The sequence below is a fragment of the Carcharodon carcharias genome, chromosome 14 (genome assembly GCF_017639515.1).
Source record: "Carcharodon carcharias isolate sCarCar2 chromosome 14, sCarCar2.pri, whole genome shotgun sequence".
NCBI classification, from domain to species: domain Eukaryota; kingdom Metazoa; phylum Chordata; class Chondrichthyes; order Lamniformes; family Lamnidae; genus Carcharodon; species Carcharodon carcharias.
In genome coordinates this window covers 104,211,613-104,226,110 of record NC_054480.1, presented here as the reverse complement: position 1 = coordinate 104,226,110, position 14,498 = coordinate 104,211,613, and the positions used below count along the sequence as shown (strand labels likewise).

Sequence of the window (14,498 nt, the reverse complement as noted above, 5' to 3'; positions counted from 1 at the left end):
GGCTAGATGGTTGGCTGCTGGGTGACAAGGGCTATCCCCTGCAAAGGTGGCTCATGACACCTCTTCACCATCCAAGAACAGAAGCTGAGCAGCGCTACAATAGGAGCCACTGCACCACAAGAGCTGTGGTGGAGAGAGCCATCGGTCTTCTCAAGATCTGCTTCCATTACCTGGACGATCGGGGACGCACTCCAGTACCCCCAGATCGCTTCTCTCTCATAGTGCTAACATGCTGCGCTCTGCACAATCTTGCACTGGAAAGGGGGGATGCAATGGACGATGAAGACATTGATGCTTTGGATGAGGCTGCACGTGATGAGTCCAGCAATGGCTCAGAGGATGAGGAAGCACAGGGCGATGATGAGGGGCAGCACGTCAACCCACTACAACACCAAGGAGGCAAGGACATCCAGGACAATTTAATCCAACGAACCTTCAGCTAGCTCCACACACATGGATCAGCAGGAGCAGCATTGCCTGGCGCTTCCACACATGGCAATTAGGTGCTACGTCTTTGACCTTATCAGCTGCAATTAAGGGCTTAGTACAGAAACATCAATGTCCAATCAAACACTCATGATATGTCTGTGAAAAAGACAAATGCAGCACAATGGAAACACCTTCAGCCATGGTCAGAAAAGTGGACTTTATTATGTCCAACATATAACAGAAAGGTCTCTATTGCAAACATTAGTATATTTTTTGCTATTCTAAGGCCAACACAAAATCATAAGGTGCCTTATGCTTCCGTTTTCAGGTGCTACGTCTAGCCCCATCATTCAGAGTGGCTAGTGAGACAGCCTGCTGACTCTGCTGTCCTGTTGGCCTCGATGACCTTGGCAGGTGTCCTCTGGCCCTTGGGGCCTGTGATGACCCCGCCTGGGAGGGAATGGCCAGTTCCAAAACTGGCACCTCCTCAGCTGTCACAGCCTCAACAGAAGCAACGTTGACTGGCAGAGGGGCGGAGGAGTTGTTGCCCTTATCCGGAGCACCCTGAGAGGAGCTCACAGCGGCAACAGGCAGCTGCTGCGCTGACGTGAGGTCCCATTGGACCTCCCTGCTCACCGCAGATGCATGGGCACCGAGCGGCAACACTTGGTGCCCACAACATCTCCCACATTGGGAATGACCACCCATGGCCAGTACCCCTGTGAGGGCTTGCAGATCAGAGCGTAACCCAATCAGAAGAGTCTCCATCCAATCGAACCTCCTCTCCATGAGAGTCGCCAATCTCTCAGTGGTGCAAGTATGAAGCTCTGCCCTGAGGTTCATGCCTTCACGTGCACTTTGCCTGGACTCCTCCATCGCAGAGACCAACTGAAGCATACCCTCATGCAACCCTTCCAGATGCAAATGCGATTTCTGCCACTTGTCCTGCCACTGCTCCATTGCTGACAACTCCAGAGGCACCTCATCAGTGCCAGACTCAGCATGTGCCTCATCCCCTGCAGCCCTCCGGCTGTTGGAGCCATTGATACTCTCTGTCCCTGTCATCTCCTCCAGCGATTGTGAAGTGCCCTCTCCACTGTGACACGGGACTCTAGCCGATGGTAAATTTCCCACCGAGGTGTTTGTGTCTGCTCTGGTGCCTGCGTGGCTGAAATGATGTGCTGCAAGTTGCACGTCTTGGGCCTCAGGTGTGGAGGGGGCGCTGTGGTGTCTTTGGGGGCAGCCATGTGGTGGTGATGCTGAAATTAACATCAAGGACAGTGCATCAGTTAGTGTACAGTCAGTTAAACCTTTCAACACTTTCCCCCCAAGCCTCATAAGTCACTCACCCTTCAAGACCCTAAGGAGAAGAACATTGGTGGGGTGGAAAAGAGTCAAGAGGAGGCCCAAACATTAGACACACATACAGGCAGACTGGTCAGATGGCCTCAGGAATGCCACATGGAATGTTATGTACCATTGGAGTGGGGAGAGTGCAGAGGTACCTGACCTGGATTCATGCTGGCCTGGAGAGTTGCAGTAATGGGGAAACTTTCCAAACACTTGCGACATTTGCCGTGGATCACAGGAGATTGACAGGTCACATTATTGGCCTTCATACCGTTAGGAGGGGCATAGACCAGGTGGGCAGAAGGCAACATTTCACCTTGGCGCAGGGATGAGTAACATGGTGACATTTATCTAAGTTGAGTGCCATGAGGTTCACAGCTGAGGTGCTGAGGACCTCCTGGACAGAGTAATGTGGGGCGCACTGGCTGAAAGGGAGCTGGAGATCCCAAACCCACTAAGATGCAATAAGTCTTTGGCTGTGCAGAAGCGATGCCATAGCATGTTAGACCATGGTGATAGTGGTCACAAATGGGATAAGGTGACTTTGGAAGGCGCTAGAGACATGAATCCTCAAGGTGACGAGGGACCTTTGTGTATGACGCACACGTCAGAGAGTCTCAGTCTGTGAATGAGCAGTGTTGTTACATTAATGATTGCAGCAGCCATCAGTGGTTTGGATGGTGGGCAGACAGAGTGGATGGGACTGTGGCCTTCAAATACCTGGCTGGTGGACCCCAGCCTCGCCTCCACCTGCCTCTCTGGCCTCCTGCCTCCTCCCCAGCTCCATGGCCTGCTCCTCAAAGATCGTGAGGCACTGGGGCAGAGCGTGCCCATCTCCAGTCCTCTGGTGCTCCCTCTGATTGTGTTCAGTTTTTACCTGCAGAACAGAGAAGAGGATTTATTGGGGCTGATCGCTCATGTACTCTGCATGCACATGCTGCACCCCAACCACAGTGGCCCATCTGAGGCCTCCAGCAGCTCCTGTCCACACTACTGGTGATCAGTCACCAGAAGATAGTACGGCTGCTCCTAACCCCCTCCCCCAGTGGCCACCTTGGACACATTTGGCATCCATCACTTTGAATAACACAAGGGTCTTAGCGCCCCTGGCAAGAAGGTGCAACTAGGTGCGGCGCCGAGGCCAGCAGATGGCTCTTGGCCACGACACCTTGAGGCTCCCCTTCCACCATCTCATCACCATCAATATGACATGTGTTGGAGTTCTGAGTATATGTCTAGTGTCCTCCCCTGAAGGTTGCTTCCAGGCTACTCAAATGCGACAAGCACCAACATATGCTGTGGAGAGAACCCATCTTCTCCTCAATCACTAAGGCTGATGTAAGCATGGTCAATACCTGATTGCCCACCCAGCATGCGCCAAATGTCCAATGCAGTAATGACAACAAGACATGGTGGGGGGGGGGGGGGGTCAAAGGCTAAGGTACCTTCTGGGTCAAATGGCCAAGGCCAATATGGTATTCACCCTTCCAGAGCGGAGCAAATCATTGAATCTCTTACACTGGGTGCCTGTGCACCGCACATCATCATGGGCGCTTACAGCACCACCCACCTCCTCCCACAACTGCCTGATGACATGGGGGACCCTCCTCCTCCCACCATCTGGATACAATATATCCCAACAGCTGGACACCTCTTGGAGGAGGACAGCAAGGGATGCATCTGAAAATCAGGGGGCACTGTGGCCCCCCCGCTGGCCTCCCCAGCAGCCTGCCCCCCCACTCCTGCTCATGCTGCTGTCCTGTGACAGCTGCTTCTTTCTCTCCCTGAGTGGCCATGGTGCACTGCTTCAAGCAGGCTGCCTGGCCATTCTTTATACTGGCTGCAGGCTCCCCATTGGAACCGGCAGGCTGAGGCCGCCCGCCCCCGCGACTATTTTCCCGTTCTCCACAGGAGTTGCTATCCCGCTGGGCCGGCCTTAATTGGCCGGCCCGCACAAAATAGTGACGCAGCCCGTTTCTCCAGCGGCAATCGGCTGCCTGCCTGTCAAGGGCAAAATTCTGCCCAATAAATCCGTTAAATGGGTGAGATAAAAAGGACAAAGGTGACAAACAGATTGTGGCAGCTACAAAAATGGAGCGTAAGTAGAAACTTGCAAACGATATCAAATTCAACACAAACTGTTTCACAATTATATTAGGAAAGAGAGGTGGTCAGGAGAACTGTGGTTCCCTTTAAAACTGGTAACAGTGATATTGTCAATGCAAATAAGAAAATGGCTGACATGTTTAATGATTACTTTGTGTCAATATTTAGAATATACAAAGGGGTCAGCATGCCAGACATCTCAAGGATATTAAGATTGAATCAGAGATAAGGGACCAGGGGCTCTAGGGTCAGGACCTGGTGAGGGCAGGAGTTAAAAATCGTGCTCACAAAGGTCGTCTCAGGATTCTGACGCCTCCAGGTCAGTGTTGAATTTTGAAGAGTCTAGTGGGGGCGGTAGGGAGCAGGAAATGTGGGACTCTCCAATTAGAAGCTGTTTGAGCCCCTTTTATCCAACCTGATAATGGCCCTCGCTCTCCTTGAGCCTCAGTTTTGTTATCCAGCCTGTCTATTTGACATTGCAATTTTTAAATGTTTCTCTATCAAGACCTTTTGTGCACAACTGTCAGGTTTGCCATGGGGTCCTGGTAAATTGCTTTGCATTCGTTTGGAAATTCACTCTGTGGGTGCAACCAGTACTGGCATGAACGCTGCTCCCACCCTTCTTGTCTATGGCAGCTTTGCACCAGAGTGCTCCTCGAGGAGCTGCCAGCACTATTTGACAAGGCAGCAGCAGCACCCAACATGGCTGCTGCCTGCCTTTGCACAAGCAGGCAGCTCCCATCTCCTGGAAGTGCTTAGTGACTCTAACTGGGCACCGAGTGCACCTCTAGCCCAACTAGGCCTTTTACATTTGAACATAGCATCACAAGAGCAAATCAGCTCAGGTGCAGGTTGGGAATAGAATTCATCCAGGTCTCAGGTCCCTTACCGAGGCCATGACATCACCAAAGACAATGGAAGCAAAATTATTGACATATTAGTCTAATGTCAGATCTTGGAAAATTACAAGAGTCTGTAATTAAGGACAAGGTGACTGAACACCTTGGAAACTTTCAGCTGATCAGAGAGAGTCAGCATAGATTTGTGAAAGGTAGGATAAACCACTCAGTGGCCAATGGCAGGCCTTCCAGGAGGCGAAAGTCCTGGCCCCCTTGAGAGCTGCCAGCCAATCAGAGGGCAGTGTCTGTCCATTGCAGGCAGTGACAGCAGGAGATGTTGACAGCTGCTGGCAGTGCACCCATGGAGTGGCCCAGGATTGCCGAGTATACCCAGGCCATGGTGAGTTAGGGTGGGATTAGGGTTGCAGTTGAGGGTCGCAGGATAGAGGAAGACAGTTGTGGGCAGGAAGGCGGGGGGGGGTGAGGGCGTGGGTGTGGTGGGTGGTGACTCTCAACAGGACCCCACTTCCTGATTCGAGGTCCCTCCATCAGGTACTGAGAGCCTTTGAACCAGAGACACCGCTGGGAGCCCTGACGGAGTTTGCTTTTCAGGCTTCCTGCATGACAGCTGCCCCACCTGGCAGCACCAGTGACAGTAGGAGTAGGTCCTTAAGGGGGCATTAATTGCCCATTTATTAAGAGCTTAAATTGGGGGCTGGATGGGAAGATCACCCATAGGCCTTCCCACCCCACAGTTAATCGAGCAGAGGTGGGAAGGTGACAAGATCCCCACTCAGCAGCCTCCTGCACAGGTAAATACCCTCTGCCTCCAAATTCGCCTCAGGGGAGGGCATTAAATTCCACCCAGAGAGTCAAGGTAACGGGAAACTACTCTAATTGGCAGGATAGACCTGTGGTGCCCATGAATCCATGTGTGGGCCTGAACTCTTTACCAATTCGTTGACAACTTAGATGATGGGATATAAAGCCACATATTCAAGTTTGATGATGACATAAAGATAGGTGACAGTGTAAGCAGTGTAGATGAAATTGTCACGAAGAAATATTGATAGATTATGTGAATGGACAGAACTTTGGGAAATGGATTTCAATTCAGGCAAATGTGAGATCATCCACTTTAAACCTATAGAGAGTAGAACACGCTACTTATAAATGATGAAAGACGAGAAACAGTAGAGATCCAAAGGGTCTTGGGTTTCCAGGTACCTGAATCATTTAAATGTCCTGATCAGGGATGGAAAAGTAATCAAAAGGCTACTGGAATAGTGTCCTTTCAATCTAGAGGATTAGAATACATGGGCGGAAGGCATGCTTCAACAATAAAAAGCCTTGGTTGGTGCACACCTGGGCGAGGATTTTGCCCTCGTTGGGTGGGCTCGGCCGGGGCGAATAGGGGCAGTCGGGAAGCCGACAGCTGCCCGCGATCGAGGCCCGATTGTGATTTAATGGCGATTAATGTCCGCCCAGTGTGAAATGTGCACTGCAGCGCTCAGCTCTGCCTGTGGGGGGGTGGTGGGGAGGTGCGTGGAGGAGGGCGAGCAGGTAACTTTGCGCATGTGCACAGGTACATGCAGCAAAAGCTCCCTGAGGCACAGAGCTGCATCAGGGGGATGAAGATTTTGAAAAATAAAAAAGAAAGGATTTAAAATTATTAAAAACATGTCCCCTTGTGTGACTCTGTCACATGAGCAGGGACGTGTTAGAAATCAGTTTGAAAATGTTTCTTTTCTAATGGCGGATCGAAAACTCATCCCACCTGTGGATGATGTTTTGCAAAAAATCCAAAGGCTGCTTGGCCCTTTTCACCCAGCCAACCATAAGGCTGGATGGGCAGCAAAAAATGTAGTTCAATTAGATTTTTAATGGCCTCAATAGGCATGTAAACTGACAGTGGGCACGCTGCCGACTCCCATGCGCACCCGCTGACCAAAATACTTCAGAAAGCTCGCCCGACATCATTGCATGTCACTTACGCTTGTTCGGGTAGGGCGTGTGCCTGCCCAGCGGGCAGAAAATTCTACCCCTGGGGCACTGTGAGTGGTTCTAGGATGGATATATTGGAGGGAATGCAGCTTAGCTTTACCAGAATGATAGCTGAACTAAACCAGGGTTTAATTACGAGGAGAGATTACAAAATGTCGAGCTGTGTTCCCCAGAGTTAGAAAATTAAAGGTTGTTTTTATTGAAACGTTGAAGTTTGAAAAGACAGATAGTTTCCCCCTATTTCCACCAGTTGGGGAGTCTAGGATGATGAGAAATAGTCTAGAATTTAGAGACAGATACTTCAGGAGTGAAAGCAGGAAACAATTCTACATATAAAAGGTGGTGGAAGTTTGTAACTCTCCTACAAACAGCGACAGAAGCAAAATAAATTGTTATTTCTAAACTTGAGATTGATAGAATTTTGCTAACCAAAGATATGAATTAATATGGGCCAAAGGATGGTAACTGAATTAGGTTGCAAATCTGTTTGAATGGCAGAAGAGACTAGGGGTTGGCTAAATCCCCTACTTCTCTTTCTATGTTCTATACAAAGAATGAATGATACATGAAATGAACTCCTGGTTAGAGAGGAGGCAAATTCACTGGAATCATTTAACAAACAATGCAGGCTCATTCTGGATGAGTTAATTAGGATATACCAAATGACCTTCCAATTCTGGAATTATAATGTGAGCTAAATTTCAATTTTACAAACATCTACTTTAGTCCTTTCTAAAAGCTATTATCAATTCTGCTAATACCATTACTTTTAGCAAGGTGTTCCACGGCCAAAATTTTTCGCTCGTCGGAGGGGTGCATGCCCGATCCAAACAACCAGAAAATGACGTGCAATGGCTTTGGGCAAGCGGCCCGACATCATCGCGCACTCGCAGTGTATGAGAGTCGGCAGCACACCCACCAACAATTAATAGGCCTATTTAGGCCATTAAAGTCCCAATTGAATTAAATTTTTTGGCTTACGGTTGGTGGGCAGGCGAAAAGGCCAAGCGGCCTTTGGATTTTTTAGGAAACCTCATCCACGGATGGGAGGAGGCTATTAAAAATTAAATTAAAATTTTTAACCATTTCATGAATAATGTGACCCTGGTCTGTCACATGAGGGGATACGCTTCTTAACATTTTAAAATTCTTTATTTATCATTTTTTAAAATCTTCATCTCCCTGAGGCAGCTCTGTGCCTCAGGGAGCTTTTCCTGCGCCCACGCACATGCATGAAGTTCCCTGCTCGCCCTTAATTGGCCCGCCACTGTGAAATCACAGCCGGGCCCCGATCTTGGGCGGCAGTCGGTTTCCTGAATGCTCCCATTTGCCCCCGCCATGCCAGCCCAATGAGGGCAAAATCTTGGCCCATTTATTCTATATTAAAAAAATCTCTCCCATCATTTTTTTGGTATTGCACCTCTAGTTACCAACCAGCGGAAATAATTTTTCCCAATTTACTTCATTTATCAATGCCCTGTGGCAACTTTCAACTGCCATCTACGTTACTTACTCTGCCACCTAATTTAGTGCTGACAGCAAGCTTGGATATATGACTCCCTATCCCTTCACCTAAGTCATTTATAAATAGAATGAAAAGCTGAGGCCCTAATACAGATCCCTGGGAGAAACCACTAGTCACACTCTTGTCAATTGGAGTACAGACTGATTATTCCCACTGTGTGTCTCCTACTCCCTCACTAATTCCTTACTCATATCAATAGGTTGTCTCCAATTATCTCAATCTCAAAAGCTTCTCATCTTGTCTCTCTATTCCCTTTTGTTCTAATGAAGGGTCCAAGTCTTTCCTCATTACTAAAGCCTCTCATCCCTTAACACAAGCGGGATTAATTCCCTCAGGCCCTCTCCCGCTCTACCACCATAACATCAGTGGTTCCACTGGGAGAAACTCCAAGTAATTTTAACCCTAATAGGAAACAGGCAGAAATTGTAACAGTTACAGAAAGATCAGAATAATACACATAGGGAACTAGCAATAGAAATGGAGGATGTTTGGAAATTGCAGTCTGGGGTTATAACGAATTAAATCAGAGAATGTTAAGAATATTGCAAAGTTGCCTGAATTGTAAAACCTCATTCCCCGATTTCTTGCAACACCAGTTCTATTACAGAATCTGAAATCCCTAAGATATTATCATGGTGATATTCTATTATAACTCTGCAGGGAACGAACAAATAATTAGACTATCTTCTAAAATAATTGCTTGAGAAAACTGACCTGTCGTTTAAATGACAGTTACAATCCTTTAAGCAGTGGCAAATACATCAGAAATAAGAGTTGCAAATTTGGAGGCTCCCTGTAACTAGTAAGTTCTATGCCAGGGGCTTGGATGGAAAACATAATTATGTCTGACCCTGAAAACTTTGTTGGGATTGGGTATGTGTTACTATGTTGGGTACAAAACTGAAACAATAACATTCAAACAAGATATACAAACAAAACAGCAAATCATCTACCTTTTAATGTATTTCTCACACACTTTTTCCCCTTCTTGCTTGCTCTCACTTTCTCTCTGTTCCTGTGTTTCTTAATGAGACATGCAAAAGTTGCATTAACATCTTGTCTCTCTATTCCCTACCACAGCTGAATTTGCCTTCTGGCGTCTCTGCTCATTATCAGCCACGGATGAACAGACATCCACTCCCTCCATTCATTGCCCAATGCCTGGGAAAATCCTCTGCTTAAAATGTAATTCCAGCTTGTGAATAAAAAGTTAATTGGGTAAATTTAACAAAGGCAAACAGTAAAGAAAAATTATCTCTAACTCTCCTCGGTTTGTACCAAGGTGTTACAGTGATGGTTAGCTTTCTGAATTAATGCTTTCACTACCGGTAATTGAGTCAATGTGTAAAAGTTAGATGAACAAGACAACATGGCTTCATTTGGTCAAGTTTCAGCAGAGGAATGATCTGCTATGAAGTAACAGTAAACTATAGGTCAGATGTAATAATAGATGCTCATTACCGTTTGCAGCTAATTTTGAGATGTACAATTATGGTAGAGGTGGATGCAGAAACTGGCTTTATTAGAGCATCCCAACCAGGACCAGGAAGGTGGCCTTGTGGCACAATGGTTAGCATTCCTCCCTTTGAGCCAGGGGATGCAGGTTTGAGTCGACCCTGGGACTTGATTGCCAAGGAAGATGTGTTTATAATGTGAGCAAACGGGTTGAGTATCTACCTGCAAACCCTTCCAACACATGCCATGGGCAGGCAATTGTCTTGTTTTTTGTTTCAATGATGCACACAGGCTGTCAACATTGTAGCTGAGCTAACTTTATTCATAACACATTTTCGTAACATATCTGCAAACTGAATTCTATCAAGACAGGTTCCAACATGTGATATCTGACCTTCAACTCCCAAGTCAGGTGACCCCATTCCTAGTACAGAGTACCATATAGCATCTAATATATATCTAATAGTATATAGTATCTATACAGTATTGGAGGGGGGGAGGTGATGGAGTAGCAGTATTGTCACTGGACTAGTAACCCAGAGACCCAGTGTGGACCTGCATTCAAATACTACCAAGGCAGATGGTGGAATGTGAATTCAATAAAAATCTAGAATTAAAAGTCTAATGATGACCATGAAATGATTGTTGTAAAAACCCATCTGGTTCACTAATGTCCTTTAGGGAAGGAAGTCTGCCATCCTTACCTGGTCTGGCCTACATGTGGTTCCAGACCCACAGCAATGTAGTTGACTCTTAAGTGCCCTCTGAACAAGGGCGATTAGGGATGGGCAATAAATGCTGGCCTAGCCAGTGACACCCACATCCCATGAATGAATGTTTAAAAAATCTAATACTGGTGTCTACTACCACAATCAGCTATTATCATGACATTTCCCTTTTTAAAAAAAACAAACTTTTATACAACTCAAGTACACAAAGTATCTTACCTGTTCTTTCTCACTCTGTTTTGATCAGTCTGTTTCGTCTTTTACTCATCTCTGTATCTCTGGATTTTTCACAATTCTCTCACTGGATGTTCTGAATGGTGACAGAGGTGGTTTTGAAGGACAAGGGCCCTTCTCTAGCTCTGTGTCACTATCACCCCTTGGATAGTTTTCAGGGCTCCCAGGCTGGTTATCTGTTGCTTCACTGGTGCATTCTGGTTTTTGATCTTCAGCTACACTTTCTGGTGCAGAGCAGGGTTGCATTTCATTTGTTTTTCATAGACATTTCCAGTTTCTTCTGTGCTGTTGTCCATTTGCAGTCTGAAATATGTAAGACCTTCGTTCTCCTGTGATTCCTGTGACAACAGCAAGATTCCAGATCCCTTCATGCTGAATCCTCACTGTCTCTCCCATGTTCAGGCCAGGCAGAGGTCAGGCTCCTTGATCAAAGTACTGCTGCTGCTCCTGTTGTCTCAGTTTGAGCAGGTCCTGCATGCTATAGCTCACTACTGTGGAAACAATAGTTGGGACACAGTTGGAAGGGTAGTTCTTAGACTTCTCCCCGTCAGGAGCTGTACTGGAGATGATCCAATGCCCTGTAATGGAGTATTCCTGAAATCCAGCAGATTCAGGTAGGGCTATCTTCCGTCCGCCTTTGCCTTCTTCAGCAGGTGTTTTAAAGTGTGCACGATACATTCCACCAGTCCATTGAATTGTGGACATCTGGGACTTGACAAAGTGTGGCAAAACTCCCAGTCCCGTGCAAATTTATGAAACTCAGTGCCTGAGAACTGTGGACTTTTATTTGTAACAAGATAGATGAGTTGACGGTACAAATAGAAATAAATGGACATGACTTGATAGCTATTACAGAGATGTGGTTGCAGGGTGGCCAAGACTGGGAACTCAATATTCAAGAGTATTCGATGTTCCAGAAAACTAGGCAAAAAGGAAAAGGAGGTGGGGTAGCTTTGTTAATAAAGGAAGGTGTCAGTGCAGGGGTGAGTAGTGATATGGGTGCAATAGATCATGATGTGGAGTCAGTTTGGGTGGAAGTAAGGAATAGCAAGAGGAAGAAGTCATGGGTGGGAGTCATCTATAGGCCCTAGAAGAGTTGCCTCACTGTAGGACAAAGTATAAACCGGGAAATAATGGAGGTGTGCTAGAAGGGTGCTACAATTGTCATGGATAATTTTAATCTGCATATTGACTGGACAAATCAGATTGGCAGGGATAACGTGGATTTGTAGAGTGCATCAGGAATTGTTTTTTAGAGCAATATGTTGCAGAACCTATCTGGGAACAAGCTATTTTAGATCTAATAATGTGTAATGAGGTGGGATTAATAAGAGATATCATAATTAAGGATCCTCTAGGGGGTAGTGATCACAGCTTGGTAGAATTTCAAATTCAGTTTGAGGGCGAGCAACTCGGGTCTCAAACCAGTGTCCTCAACTTAAACAAAGGCAATTACAGAGGTATGAAGAAAGAGTTGTCTAAAGTGGGCTGAGAAAATAGACTAAGGGGAAGATCAGTGGATGGGCATTGGCAGGCATTTAAATAGATATTTCATAACGCTCAGCAAAAATTTATCCCGGTCAAAAAGAAGGACTCGATGAGAAGAATGAACTACCCGTGGTGAACAAAGGTGGTCAAGGAGAGTATCTAATCAAAAACTAAGGTATACAAAGCGGCGAAAATTAGTGGTAGGCCAGAGGATTGGAAATATTTTTAGGAACCAGCTGCGGATGGCTAAAAAGCTAATAAAGAGGGAGAAAATTGATTACGAAAATAAATTGGCAAGAAATATAAAACCAAACTGCAAGACCTTCGACTGGTATATAAAAAGAGAGTGGCTAAAGTGAGCGTGAGACCCTTGGAGGATGCAACTGGAGAATTGATAATGGGGAACAGGAAAATGGCACATAATTTAAACCAATATTTTGCATCGATCTTCACGGTGAAAGACACTATAAACATTCCAAAGATATCAGATAAATAAGGAGCTATTGGGAGTAAAGGTCCTGTAACAGTCTCTTTCAAGAGGCACAAAATATTTGACAACCAAATGGGACTAAAGGCAAACAAGTCACCAGGATCTGATGGCCTACATCCAAGGGTTTTAAAGAAAGTGGCTGGAGAGATAGTGGAGGCGTTGGCCGAAATATTCCAGAACTCACTGGATTCCGGGAGGGTCCCAGTGGATTGGAAAACCATTAATGTGACATCGCTGTTCAAGAAGGGAGGGAGACAAAAAGCAGGAACTATAAGCCAATCAGCCTAACATCTTTCATTAGGAAAATGCTATTATTAAGGAAGAAATAGCAGGACATTTAGAAAATACAAATCAATGCAATCAAACAGAGTCGACATGGTTTTGTGAAAGGGGAATCAGAGTTGACAAATTTGCTAGAGGATATAACAAGCAGAGTTAATAAAGCGGAACCAGTAGATATGGGGCAGAATTTTACGTTCATCAGGCAGGCAGGCGGGCGGCCAATTGCCGCTGGAGGAATGGGCCACGCCGCCATTTTCCGTGGGCTGGCCAATTAAAGCCCGCACCACGGCTTTGCAACTCCTGTGGAGAACGGGAAAATAGTCGCGGGGCCGGGCTGCCTCAGATTGCTGGTTCCAATGGGGAGCCTGCAGCCTGTATAAAGAGTGGCCAGGCAGCCTGCTTGAAGCAGTGTACTCAGAGAGGTATAAATGCTCCAAGGAGGGCAGAGGAGGAGGAGGTGGAGGAGGAGGGGGGGCAGGCTGCAGAAGAGGCCAGCGGAGGGGCGACTGTGCATCCAGATTCTCGGACGCGTGCCTTGCTGTCCTCCTGGAAGAGGTGGGCCAGCGACGTGATGTTCTGTATCCTGAGGATGGGAGGAGGAGGGCCCCCCATGTTACCAGCCAGGCATGGGAGGAGGTGGGTGAGGCTGTAAGTGTCCACAATGATGTCAGATGCACTGGCACACGGTGCCGAAAATGCTTCAATGATTTGCCGCACTCCGGACGGGTGAGTACCATGTCTGGGCTCTTTGAGGCAGGAGGCAGCCTTAGCCTTTGCCCCCCCCCCACCCACCATGTATGGCTGCCGTTACTGCATAGGGCATCTGTCACACATTGTGTGGGCAAATGGGTACTGACAATGCTTACATCAGCCTTAGTGGTTGAGGGCTTTCTGCGCAGCATATGTTGGTTTCTGTGGCATTTGAGTAGTTTGGGGGTAAGCTGCAGGGGATGCCGATAGACACATACTCAGAACTCCAACACATGTCATATTGATGGCAATGGCATGGTCCAAGGGGTGTCTCAAGGTCTTTTGGGCAAGTCCCATCTGATGGCATCGGCGCCACCTATTTGATCCTCCTTTCCATGGGCGCTAGGACCCATGTGCTATTCAAAGTGATGGACGCTGAATGTGTCCAAGGGAACCATTGGGGGAGGGGGTTGGGACCAGCCATACTATCTTCTGGGGACATATCACCTAGCAGTGTGGACAGGAGCCGCTGGAGGCCTCAGATAGCCCACTGTGATTGGGGTGCAGCATGTGCCTGCAGAGTACATGAGCAACTTGCCCCAATAAATCCTCTTATGTGTTTTGCAGGCAAAAACTCACCACAATGCCTGGGAGCACCAGAGAACTGGTGGTGGGTGCACCCTCCTCCAGCGCCTCACCCCATTTGAGGAGCAGACCACGGAGTTGAGCAGGAGGCAGGAAACCAGGGCGACCGGGGCAATGATGCTGGGGTCCAGCGGGTAGTGGGGTCCATTTGAGGTCCATAATCCCATCCACTCTGTCTGCCCACCGTCCAAACCATTGATGGTTGCTGCAATTGTTAACGCTGAAACACTGTT

At 47.2% G+C, this 14,498-nt stretch overlaps 1 protein-coding gene across 2 annotated transcripts in view; it reads right to left on the bottom strand.

Annotated features, from left to right (window-relative positions):
* The window catches only part of LOC121287147 (procathepsin L-like), a 44,837-nt gene extending 35,585 nt beyond the window's left edge, over positions 1 to 9,252 (bottom strand). Inside the window, exon 1 of one of the 2 annotated variants that reach the window (XM_041204729.1) lies at positions 9,207 to 9,252. The gene's annotated coding sequence lies outside the window, so the exon portion shown is untranslated. The remainder of the gene's footprint in view (positions 1 to 9,206) is intronic. The other variant, XM_041204730.1, reaches the window with a different exon arrangement.
* Between the last annotated feature and the right edge of the window lie 5,246 nt (positions 9,253 to 14,498).